Source organism: Neophocaena asiaeorientalis, unplaced genomic scaffold (assembly GCF_003031525.2).
Source record: "Neophocaena asiaeorientalis asiaeorientalis breed wild unplaced genomic scaffold, Neophocaena_asiaeorientalis_V1.1 scaffold134, whole genome shotgun sequence".
In the NCBI taxonomy this organism is placed as follows: domain Eukaryota; kingdom Metazoa; phylum Chordata; class Mammalia; order Artiodactyla; family Phocoenidae; genus Neophocaena; species Neophocaena asiaeorientalis.
Window position 1 is genome coordinate 20,682,870 of NW_020185339.1, and position 13,383 is coordinate 20,696,252.

Consider the following 13,383-nt stretch of genomic DNA (forward strand, 5'->3'; position numbering starts at 1 on the left):
ATGTGCAATAGCATTATGTCTAAAAATGTACATATATTAATTTAAAAAACACTTTAGTGCTAAAAAAATACTAAGTGTCATCTGAGCCTTCAGTGAGTCATAATCTTTTTGCTGGTGGAGGGTCTTGCATTGATGTTGATGGCTGCTGACTGATCAAGGTGGTGGTTGATGAAGGTTAGGCTGGCTGTGGCAATTCATTAAAAATAATATAAGATAAATAAGATTGCTGCATTGATTCACTCTTCTTTCACAAAAATCTTCTCTGTACTGTGCAATACCATATGATAGCCTTTTACCCACAGAACTTCTTTCAGAATTGAAGTCAATCCTCTCAAACTCTGCTGCTGCTTTATCAACTAAGTTTATGTCATATTCTAAATCCTTTGCTGTCACTTCAACAATCTTCACAGCATCTTCACCAGCAGCAGATTCCATCTCAAGAAACAACTTTCTTTGCTCATCCATAAGAAGCAGCTCCTCATCCATTCAAGTGTTATCATGAGATTGCAGAAATTCAGTCCCTTCTTCAGGCTCTACTTCTAATTCTAGTTTTTCTGCTAGTTCCACCACATGTGCCATTACTTTCTCCTTCAGTTCCACTGAAGTCCTGGACCCCTCAAATTCATCCATGAGGGTTGCAATCAACTTCTTCCAAACTCCTGTTAATGTTGATATTTTGACCTCTTCCCATGAATCATGAATGTTCTTAATGGCCTCTAAAATGATAAATCCTTTCCCGAAGTTTTTCAATTGACTTTGTCCAGATCCATCAGAGGAATCACTATGGCAGCTATACCCTTAAAATGTATTTCTTCAATAATAAGACTTGAAACGTTGAAATTATTCCTTGATCCATGGACTGCAGAATGGATGTTGTGTTCGCAGGCATGAAGACAAGCTTAAAATACTCAGAAAACTATGTCATAAACAGGTGTACTTCATCCAGGCTTTGTTGTTCTATTTAGTGAGCACAGGCAGAGTAGATCAAGGATAATTCTTAAGGGCCCTAGGATTTTCATAATGGTAAATAAGCAATGAGTTCAACTTAAAGTCACCAGCTGCATTAACCCCAAACAAGAGAGTCATCCCATCCTTTGACACTTTGAAGTCAAGCATTGACTTCTCCTCTTTAGCTATGAGAATCCTAGATGGCATCTTGTTCCAATATAATGCTGTTTTGGCTATACTGAAAATCTGTTGTTTAGTGTAGCCACCTTCATTATCTTAGCTAGATCTTCTGGATGACTTGCTGCAGCTTCTACATGAGCATTTGCTGCTTCACCTTGCAGTTTTATGTTATGGAGATGGCTTCTTTCCTTAAACCTCATGAACCAACCTCTGCTATGTTTAAACTATTCTTCTGCAGCTTTCTCACCTCTCTCAGCCTTCAAAGAATTGAAGAGAGTTAGAGCCTTACTCTGGATAAGGCTTTTGCTTAAGGGAATATTGTGGCTGGTTTGATCTTCCATCCAGACCACTAAAACCTTCTCCTTATCAGCCATAAGGCTGTTTTGCTTTCTTACCATTCATGTGTTCACTGGAGTAGCACTTTCAATTTCCTTCAATAACTTTTCCTTTGCATTCACGACTATGCTAACTGGTGCAAGAGGCAAGCTTTTGTCCTATCGGCTTTCAACATGCCTTCCTCACTAAACTTAATCATGTATAGTTTTTGATTTAAAGTGAGAAATGTGAGACTCTTCCTTTCACTTGAACAGAGGCCACTGGAGGGTTATTAATTGGCCTAATTTTAATGCTGTTGTGTCTCAGGAAATAAGGAGGCCCAAGGAGCAGGAGAACAAGAGACAGGGTCAGTGGAGCAATCAGAACACACACATTAAATAAGTCCGCCATCTTACATGCACGTGGTTTGTGGCACCCCAAAACAACGCCAATCATGACATCAAAGATCAGAGATTACAAAACCAAAACTCTTAGAAGGATGAGATTGCATTTAGGATAAGAAATAATAAACCCAACTACTCTCTATATTTTCTCTAGGAATATTCTCTTATAGTGTTCTGTTTTCCTCCCTCAGAATGCATGAAGAGGTTTGCAGATGCAATGTCCTTTCCTCACTTAGACTAAGACTTAACTCTGTCCTGGACAAGTCAGAGAAATGTCTTTGCAATTCAGGATATCATTTTAAGAGGAAACATTCTTCAAGGAATGCGATACTGGCTTTTTACAGAGCACCACTGCTTTCTGTCCACAGTAGTAAGTAGAACTCTATATTCCCCAAGCCTATAATATCAGAAGGAGGGGGAGGAATGAATTAGGGATGATATTTACTTATACCTAATTACCTTACTTCCTCATGTGGCCCATTCAGAGAAGGAAGAAACTTGTTCTTCGCCTGATTGCGCTGTTTTCCTTCTGGTAAAAAATTTTGTAATGCTAAGAAATAAAGATGATGCTTTATCAAGGTGTCTTTGGTATTAGCAAGCTGTCTATTGTTCACATTCTTTTTTTTTTTTTTTTTTTTAAAGTGGATTATCTGGTTATCTCCTAGGGGCAGCTGATTACTGCTTCTGTTTCTTCCTCAGAAGCAGTGGACTTTAGCCTATGGTTTGGAGCAAGAATGGGCCTGAGAGGTGGAAGTCTCTTTGTCCCTCTTCTAACAGTTCAAGAATTTTTTTGTTTGTACGAAAGAAGGGTCCAGGGAAGTGGGGCAGGTTTTTCTTTGTCGCTAGCAACCATTCCTCATCTGCATGCCTCCTCCACTCTGGGGAACTCTCTCTGGTCTCCTGCCCTGACTCCAATCTTTCTCAGGACTACCTGGTGCTGGTCTGTGGAAATGAATTAGAAAGTGAATGAACCCTCTCTCTTTCATTTGGACTAAATGAGGTTTTAACATTTGGGGTAAGATCCTCTTCTATTGAACTTGCTCATTTAAAAAAATGCTTATTTTTAATGGATAAGGAATTCTAGATAGGTTTCCTCACAACAAATAAAAAGAATCTGTAACACATAAACATTATTTATTAAGAAACATTAAAGAACATATTTCTTTGAAAAAAAAGTCTCTTCATAATATTCAATGGAAATAAAAATCTTCCTGGGGCAAAGGTAATTTTAAATTTAATTTGTGAAATATTTCTTATCCATCTGTTTCTGCAGGATGTTCATCAGAGATGAGCCACAAGCCTACCAGCAACTGCACTTAAAAACAGGCATACCTCAGATATCATGGGCTCAGTTCCAGACCATCAGTATTGCAATAAAGTGAGTCACATGAAATTTTATATTGCCAGTGCATATAAAAGTTATGTTTACACTATACTGTAGTCTATTAAATGTGCAATAGCATTATGTCTAAAAATGTACATATATTAATTTAAAAAACACTTTAGTGCTAAAAAAATACTAAGTGTCATCTGAGCCTTCAGTGAGTCATAATCTTTTTGCTGGTGGAGGGTCTTGCATTGATGTTGATGGCTGCTGACTGATCAAGGTGGTGGTTGATGAAGGTTAGGCTGGCTGTGGCAATTCATTAAAAATAATATAAGATAAATAAGATTGCTGCATTGATTCACTCTTCTTTCACAAAAATCTTCTCTGTACTGTGCAATACCATATGATAGCCTTTTACCCACAGAACTTCTTTCAGAATTGAAGTCAATCCTCTCAAACTCTGCTGCTGCTTTATCAACTAAGTTTATGTCATATTCTAAATCCTTTGCTGTCACTTCAACAATCTTCACAGCATCTTCACCAGCAGCAGATTCCATCTCAAGAAACAACTTTCTTTGCTCATCCATAAGAAGCAGCTCCTCATCCATTCAAGTGTTATCATGAGATTGCAGAAATTCAGTCCCTTCTTCAGGCTCTACTTCTAATTCTAGTTTTTCTGCTAGTTCCACCACATGTGCCATTACTTTCTCCTTCAGTTCCACTGAAGTCCTGGACCCCTCAAATTCATCCATGAGGGTTGCAATCAACTTCTTCCAAACTCCTGTTAATGTTGATATTTTGACCTCTTCCCATGAATCATGAATGTTCTTAATGGCCTCTAAAATGATAAATCCTTTCCCGAAGTTTTTCAATTGACTTTGTCCAGATCCATCAGAGGAATCACTATGGCAGCTATACCCTTAAAATGTATTTCTTCAATAATAAGACTTGAAACGTTGAAATTATTCCTTGATCCATGGACTGCAGAATGGATGTTGTGTTCGCAGGCATGAAGACAAGCTTAAAATACTCAGAAAACTATGTCATAAACAGGTGTACTTCATCCAGGCTTTGTTGTTCTATTTAGTGAGCACAGGCAGAGTAGATCAAGGATAATTCTTAAGGGCCCTAGGATTTTCATAATGGTAAATAAGCAATGAGTTCAACTTAAAGTCACCAGCTGCATTAACCCCAAACAAGAGAGTCATCCCATCCTTTGACACTTTGAAGTCAAGCATTGACTTCTCCTCTTTAGCTATGAGAATCCTAGATGGCATCTTGTTCCAATATAATGCTGTTTTGGCTATACTGAAAATCTGTTGTTTAGTGTAGCCACCTTCATTATCTTAGCTAGATCTTCTGGATAACTTGCTGCAGCTTCTACATGAGCATTTGCTGCTTCACCTTGCAGTTTTATGTTATGGAGATGGCTTCTTTCCTTAAACCTCATGAACCAACCTCTGCTATGTTTAAACTATTCTTCTGCAGCTTTCTCACCTCTCTCAGCCTTCAAAGAATTGAAGAGAGTTAGAGCCTTACTCTGGATAAGGCTTTTGCTTAAGGGAATATTGTGGCTGGTTTGATCTTCCATCCAGACCACTAAAACCTTCTCCTTATCAGCCATAAGGCTGTTTTGCTTTCTTACCATTCATGTGTTCACTGGAGTAGCACTTTCAATTTCCTTCAATAACTTTTCCTTTGCATTCACGACTATGCTAACTGGTGCAAGAGGCAAGCTTTTGTCCTATCGGCTTTCAACATGCCTTCCTCACTAAACTTAATCATGTATAGTTTTTGATTTAAAGTGAGAAATGTGAGACTCTTCCTTTCACTTGAACAGAGGCCACTGGAGGGTTATTAATTGGCCTAATTTTAATGCTGTTGTGTCTCAGGAAATAAGGAGGCCCAAGGAGCAGGAGAACAAGAGACAGGGTCAGTGGAGCAATCAGAACACACACATTAAATAAGTCCGCCATCTTACATGCACGTGGTTTGTGGCACCCCAAAACAACGCCAATCATGACATCAAAGATCAGAGATTACAAAACCAAAACTCTTAGAAGGATGAGATTGCATTTAGGATAAGAAATAATAAACCCAACTACTCTCTATATTTTCTCTAGGAATATTCTCTTATAGTGTTCTGTTTTCCTCCCTCAGAATGCATGAAGAGGTTTGCAGATGCAATGTCCTTTCCTCACTTAGACTAAGACTTAACTCTGTCCTGGACAAGTCAGAGAAATGTCTTTGCAATTCAGGATATCATTTTAAGAGGAAACATTCTTCAAGGAATGCGATACTGGCTTTTTACAGAGCACCACTGCTTTCTGTCCACAGTAGTAAGTAGAACTCTATATTCCCCAAGCCTATAATATCAGAAGGAGGGGGAGGAATGAATTAGGGATGATATTTACTTATACCTAATTACCTTACTTCCTCATGTGGCCCATTCAGAGAAGGAAGAAACTTGTTCTTCGCCTGATTGCGCTGTTTTCCTTCTGGTAAAAAATTTTGTAATGCTAAGAAATAAAGATGATGCTTTATCAAGGTGTCTTTGGTATTAGCAAGCTGTCTATTGTTCACATTCTTTTTTTTTTTTTTTTTTTTTTTTAAATCAGTGGTTTTGAAAACTAAGTTATGATCTCCCTAAAGGAAAAAGCCTGCATCTCTTTTGCCTAACTTCTATAAACTGGTGACTAAAGGAGCTAATATTTACTGAACCCTCATTTGTGCCAGACTTAATTCCAGTGGCTTCACAACTCTTTTAGTCTTCACAACACTCGTAGGAAATGAATATCATCTTCACTGAAGTAACTGGGGTGCAGGGAGTTGAAAGCTTTCCCAGGTGGCAACGCCAGTATATGAAGCACCAGAATAGCCTCAAAATGCTGCTTCTCTTTCATGGAAACATTGATCTGAACATGGAAGACTCCCCTGCAGATGTTTTTGACTGAATGTAGAGATTATTTTGGGACCGTTCTCACAGTGTTACATGAATTTGGGTGAAATAGGAATGAAATGAATCCAAGCTAAAGCAGAAAAACCCATTTTACTTCAGAGATTAAATGTAACCCTACTTTGCAACAGAAATAAATTCCCGATGCTTATAATTTAAAGAGCAAGCAATCTGTATTTGTTCACTTTTTTTTTTTTTTTTTTTTTTTGTGATAAGCTGGCCTCTCACTGTTGTGGCCTCTCCCATTGTGGAGCACAGGCTCCAGACGCACAGGCTCAGCGGCCATGGCTCACGGGCCAGCCGCTCCACGGCATGTGAGATCTTCCCGGACTGGGGCACGAACCCGTGTCCCCTGCACCGGCAGGTGGACTCTCAACCACTGCACCACCAGGGAAGCCCTGTTCACATTCTTATAACAGTAAGAATATTGTTCAATATTCAAATAAATATTACATAATATTTCTTATTCTGTGTAAGTATATAGTACCATCAACAATACTATCTGAAGCCTTTTCCACAGCAGGATAATGCAGTTCCTATTACCAATGGGACTTGGACATAAAGAATGCTTTAAGAAGACTCACATCAACATCTGCCCATGTGCACATACAGCTGCTCATCTCATTATCTCATTGCTCAGTATCATCTCAGTGACTGTCCAGAACAGGTGTTCCTTCCATTTTTGTTGGGATTTTCTTCAGTAAAGCCCTCCTCAAACACAACCATGTCCTTCCTGCTGCTTTGCTCCTGTGCAATCATCTTCCCTGACACGGTCTGCCAGTCTCTCACTGGCTTTCCCTTTGTTTCTCACAGGGCTATGAGACATGTCAGTTCTCAGAGGTCAGGTGGTACAATTCCCCCTTCCTCTCTACTTATTTATCTCTGACAAAACCCCAAATCAGTCATTTCCTTGAGTCTGGTACCCCTAGGAGCAAAAGAGGAAAATCTCAGAGACATGTATCTTTGTAACTATAAGATGTAGAGCTTCAGACTCTAAACATTATACCCTAATTCCACTTGCAGTGTTTTGGGATTTTTTTCCTACAGCAGAATAGGAGTATGGTTTACTGACAGGAAGTTCGAAGTGATGGATACATCTGGCCATTATTTTATGTAATGCTTGTCCTTTTGTATTATTTTTATATCCATTTAACTGATCTATTTTTATGCCTATTTTTAGACCCTATAATTTAGGTTCAAATATCTGGATATCAATAAATAAAAATTTAACTAGTACTAGCTTTTATCTATTTTTTAACACATTTTAATTTATTATTTTTATTGGAAGTGTTTTTTTAATTGAGTTATATTTGACATACAATATTGTGTAAGTTTAAGGTGTACAACATATCTATTTGATACATTTATATTGCAATATGATTGCCATAAGAGTGTTAGCTAACACCTCTATCACACCATGTGATTATCATTTCTTTTAGTGCTGGGAACACTTAAAATCTAGCCTCTTAGCAAGTTTAATGTTTCTAATACAGTGTTGTTGCTTATAATCACTGTACTGTGTATTAGATCCAGAACTTATTTATCTAGCAGTGGCAAGTATTTACCCTTAAACACCATCTCTCCCATTTCCCTCAGCCCCCAGCTTTTATTATTTCAGTTTTTGTAGCATCTGTCTTTTAAAGAATTCTTCTATCATCACTGAAATCAAGCTAAATAAAAATTATTTGGGGAATCAAAGGTTTAAGTTCTAACCTCGTTGACTCCTTTAGGAATATTTTTTCATGTTACACAATGTCTACTGTGTAGTATAATGAGTTTACAGTTCTTTACCAAAAAAAATCAATCCTGGCACAAGGCTGGCCTGCTTATTTAGTGCTATCCTAAATATACCCATTCTGTTACTAAATCTAAGATTATTTGTTTAATATAACACTGACTAATGGCAGGTTTATAAAATCAACACAGTGGTAGAGTACAAGAGCATATTAAATTTGAAATAACTTCTAAGTTAACTAATCAGAAAACACAACAAAACAAAATTAGTCAACGCAGGCAGATAAAAGCCACTGTTAATATGAACATATGCTAATGAAGGCCTCCGTTAGCCTAAATTCTTTACTGAAATATGTTTCTAGTATGCTGAATTATCACCACCCTAGGGCATAAATGAGGCCACCCTTACATTAAGATTCTGAACCCCCATCCAAATTAGCAAGAAGACTTTTCTCAGAACTACCTCCTTTGACATTTCCCTAAATCTCAAAGTGTGCTTGCTGATATTGCAGTTACCAGCCCTGGTTTCCCTCAGTGTTTGACAGTAGAGCAGGAACACAGATATACCTTCAGAGCTGAAAGACTGTTGAGCTTGATGACAGTTGCCCTGAAAGTTTCATGACATACATTGCCACGATTACCATTCCCACTTTCACTACTGCTGTTGCAGTCAATGTAGCTAAAAATTATGAAATGATGGGAGACTATGAATACTGCTAGCACACATGGGTACATGATGCATGCCACCGTCACAGAGAGGAAAGACCTTCCTCTGTGATACTCCTTTAAAAAGAAGAGGATAAATTATTTGAAGAAGTTGGTGGTCCCAAGGTACCTGGGACTTAAAGGGTATGTTCTTATATACAGTGCTTATGCTCACTATTGTGGTATCCTTGGCCAAACACCTGGGCTTCCCAGAGCATTTGAGGCTCTGACAAAGTCACTTATTCTTGATGCTTTTGGCACCTCTATCATGGAAGTTGGAGGCACAAGGGTCACTCCTTGCTGAAGGCTGGTGAATTCACTTGATTAAGATGACTGGCCCACAGCCATCATCTGGTGCATATCTCTGGTGGAACCACCAGGGTATCAACAGTATAATAAATATATGGTGAATGAATGAATTCCCTGTGATACAAGTTAAAATGGTGCTTTCCTCAGAGGTATATATGCTCAATCAACAATATTACATGTGTGTGGGCTACAAAATTTACCAGGCTTTAGATTCATTCTTACTGCCAGTTGTATATGGCACAAGGTGCCACAAGGATAGCTGGATCCAAAATTTTTCCAGAATCAGCCACTGTAGACCCTGAACTAATTCTCCATCTTGACTACGCCATAGCAACTAGCCTATAAGCTCTCTACCTTCATGGTGAACAGACTTTAGAAACAATCTAGCTTTTGTCAGTGTCAATATTATTAAACCAGGAAGTTTATAGAGAAAAGACCAGTGGTTACCAAGGGTTAGAAATGGTAGAGGGAAAGGCAGTGTGGAAGGGAAGTATAGTTTTAGGAAAGGGCCGTGCAAGGGATCCTTATGGTGACAGAGATATTCAGTATCTTAACTGTGATGGTATGTACAAATCTACACATGAAACTGTAGAGAACTAAATACACAAACACATGTACAAACAGGGAACTCTAAGACTGGTGCATTGTATCAATGTCAATATCCTGGTCACCACATTATATTGTAGTTTTTGCAAATGTTCCATTGGAGGAACCTGGGTAAAGTGTACATACGTTCTCTGTATTATTTATTAAAGCTACATATGAATTTATAATTATCTCACAAACAATATTAATTAAAAATTAATCCTCAAATAAATGTGACCCAGATCCTACCACCTTTATTTAGTGCTTTCCTCCCCCATATCTCTAGGTAAATTCTTGTATGCAAACATATAAAACACATAGCCAGGGGCTTCCCTGGTGGTGCAGTGGTTGAGAGTCCGCCTGCCGATGCAGGGGACACGGGTTCGTGCCCCGGTCCCGGAAGATCCCACATGCTGCGGAGCGGCTGGGCCCGTGAGCCATGGCCGCTGAGCCTGCGCGACGGACCAAAAAAAAAAAAAAAAAAAAAAAAACACATAGCCAAATCCGTTAGCAACATCAAAACTCTAAAGGTTAAAGGTATATGTTGGAGAAGGAGTATAATCTCATTACTATATATAAGCCCAGCTCTTGGCTCAGATAAAATATTCTATTGTATATACTGAAGAAAACTATACTATGAAATATCTCTAGAAAACTTAAGAGAGGGAGGTAGGGAGAGGGAGGGAAGGAGGGAGGGAAGGAGAGAAGGAGGGAGGGAGGTAGGGGGAGGGGGGGAGAGAGAGAGAGAGGACACATAAGAATAGAGTGGAATAATTATAAAAGATGGAACAAATCATATTGCTTTGTACTTATATTACCTCTGTAATTTTAATCACCTTCTGACTTTGAAATTCATTAATCTTCCTGCTAATATGTCATCATATGCAAAAAAAATCTTCTTTTATAAATTTGTTGTGGAGATTAAATACAATGTTGCATGAGAAAGCACCATGCACACTTTCTGACACATAGCAAGAAACCAATGTATGTTAGTTGGATCGGAATTGTATTGATTAAGAAAAAAAGAATCAAACAGAAACTAAGGTAATGGAAAGAAACAGAAAGAAGGCCAATGTTAATAAATAATACAAATCAGAATCATACGGAATGCTGTTAGATAATTAAATTGGAAAGCAACCTCTAAGTAAAGCTAAAGAACACTTTGGAGATTTAAAGTTTAGACATGATATATAGATTCTTGAGCGGTACTTATCTTTGTAGTTTAGGTCTGATAAATCCTGAAATAATATAATATTAATAGATCCAGTTATTATTATATTGCATGACACATAGCGGGAGTACAATAAGTTTTTTTGAGCAACTACATTACGCGTACTTACTTCATAGCAGGCTAGTGAGAAAAAAATGATGGGCATTAGTCACTACAAAAATGTACTGTAAAGTAAATTCAAGTAACGGAATTTCACTTTATTCCTGGAAAATATAGAGAAAATTAGAATAATCTGATATGCGTTATTTGACAAAAAGAAATTCTGGGTTGTATGAGGTAAAGAAACAATGGAGCAAAATATTACAAATCTTATAAATATTTATAAAATGTGGACCCTTAATTTTAAAAAAACACAAAAACTTTTGTTTAGTCTTTGTCATTTGACAATATGTAACATTCTTTTATATTCCTACTTCCAGAAAAGTGAAGAGGAGCATCCATCACTCTCCAGGAGAGAGAATCTAGGTTTCTAGTTATGTGGTTCCATTCATCAGGTGCTCCTTGTAGTGAAATCAAAGATCATACTTGGTCTGAGCACAGAAGATAAAAGTTCTTTTATGTTTTGAGCTCTGGAGTAAGATTTTGTAGAAGAGGTGATATTTGAGCTGGATTTAAATTCCAAATACTATGAAAGGAGAACTGTGAACAAATATAAAGGGTTTATGATATTTTTAGAGAAATCATTAGTAGTACTCTGTGGGAGCAGCCTAGTTTACATAAGCAGAAGATAAGGCTAAAAAATATTTTGGCTCCAGATAATGGAGAACCTTAAAAATCATTAAAGAAATTTAAAGCAGTAGAGTGACAACAGATCTGTGCTTCACAAACATAATTTTTTATTTGCTATGTGGAATAAAGACTGGGGAAGGGAGACACAAAAGTTAGAGATACCAGTTAATAGGGTATGGTATTACAAGGGTACAAAATAATAGGAAAGGGCAATTACAGAGGTAATTAGGAAAGAAAGTCAATTCAGGAAATTGTGTTTCTTTCTAACTGACAGACTTCCAAGAATTGTTAATTAATTAATTAAAAAGAGAGAATAAGGGAAATGAGGGAGACAGAGAAATCTTTAACATTTGTTTTTTAAAGGTAGATAGTAATATCATTAATGAAGATAACAGTAATAATAAAAGTAGCAGTTGGTATCAGTAATGGTAATAGTAATTAAATACTATATCACGAAGACTAAACTAAATGTCACCACCATCTACAAAGTGACACTGAATAAGTTATTTAACTTCTGTGAGGTTTAATTTCTTTATCTTCAATCAGGATAAGACTACTTGCATATAAGTTAAATGAAATGAAATATCTGCATTTTAGAAGTTAAGTTCAAGATCACTTATCTGGCAAATAGAGAGTCAGGGTACAATTTCTAATTATCATATAATTATCCCATCTATCAAGTGGAACAGAAGAGCAGTGAGTGGGGAATCAGAAAGATAGCTAGAGAGAACAGTAACCATCATGATGTGATGGTGGTGGTGGCGTGGCGGTGGCGGGTGATGATGATGATAACAGCAACAACAAACACTTTTTGAGTACTTGTTATGAACAAGACATTGTTCTAAGTATTTTAAATAATTAATTTATTATCATTAAGAAGGTTGTAAGTCAAACACTGTTATCATAATCCCCAACAGAGAGGGCTAAATGGTGGCCCCCAAATAGATATGTCAATGTCCTAACACCAGGAACCTGCACAGAAACATGATTTTATTTGTAAAGAGATCTTTTCATATGTAGATAAGTTAAATAGTTTGAGATGAAATCATCCTGAATTACACAGGTTATCCCTAAGCATGTCCATATGAGAGCTATCAGAAGACAAAGCACACTGTAAAGCAATTATACTCCAATAAAGATGTTAAAAAATAAAAAGAAAAGGAAAAGAAAAAGGAAGCAAAAATTTGCCAACCAAAAAAAAAAAAGGAAGACAAAGCAATGGGAAAGCAGAGGTAGAGACTGGAGTGATGCAGTCACAGGGATGCTGACAGCCACCAGAAGCTGGAAGAGGATTCTCTCCTAGATATTCTGGAGGGAGTACAGCCCTGCCAACATACTGATTTCATACTTCTGGCCCCAGAACTATAAAAGAATAATTTTGGCTGTTTCAAGCCACACAGTTTGTGGTAATTTGTTGTGAAATCCCTTGGAAACTAATGAACCAGTTATCAATTTATTGCTCTTTACCTCCACATCCAACCATTTTTGTCTGTTTTGAGAAAATTGAGTGAGAAATATTTAAATATTTCTCTGAGTCAAATATTCAAATATTTAAATATTTGTCCTTTGCAGTTGGCTCCATACTAAGCTTTGACAGTAGATAGCACCGGAGAGCCATTTTAGGAAGAAGGGACATCTCTTCCCAGTCCTGGTGTTTTCTTTTAAATTTTGTTGTGTTTTCTTCTTCTTCTTGCTTTGATTGTACACCCACCATGGTTTCTGTGAACATTCAGTGGAGCTCTCCCAAACTGAGTTTCCGCTGTACTCATGGGACTATTCCCAATGAGACTCCAAGGTACCTCCCAGGGCAGATTTCCCAGTCTCAAGCTGCCAGCACACCAGAGAGTTACTTCCTTTTTGCTGCATCTGGCTGTTGTTCTCCATCCACCAGCCTCTGCCCAGAGAATGTGAATCAGTTCTGACCTGGAACCACCCAGAGAACTTCTCCATAATCTATTTA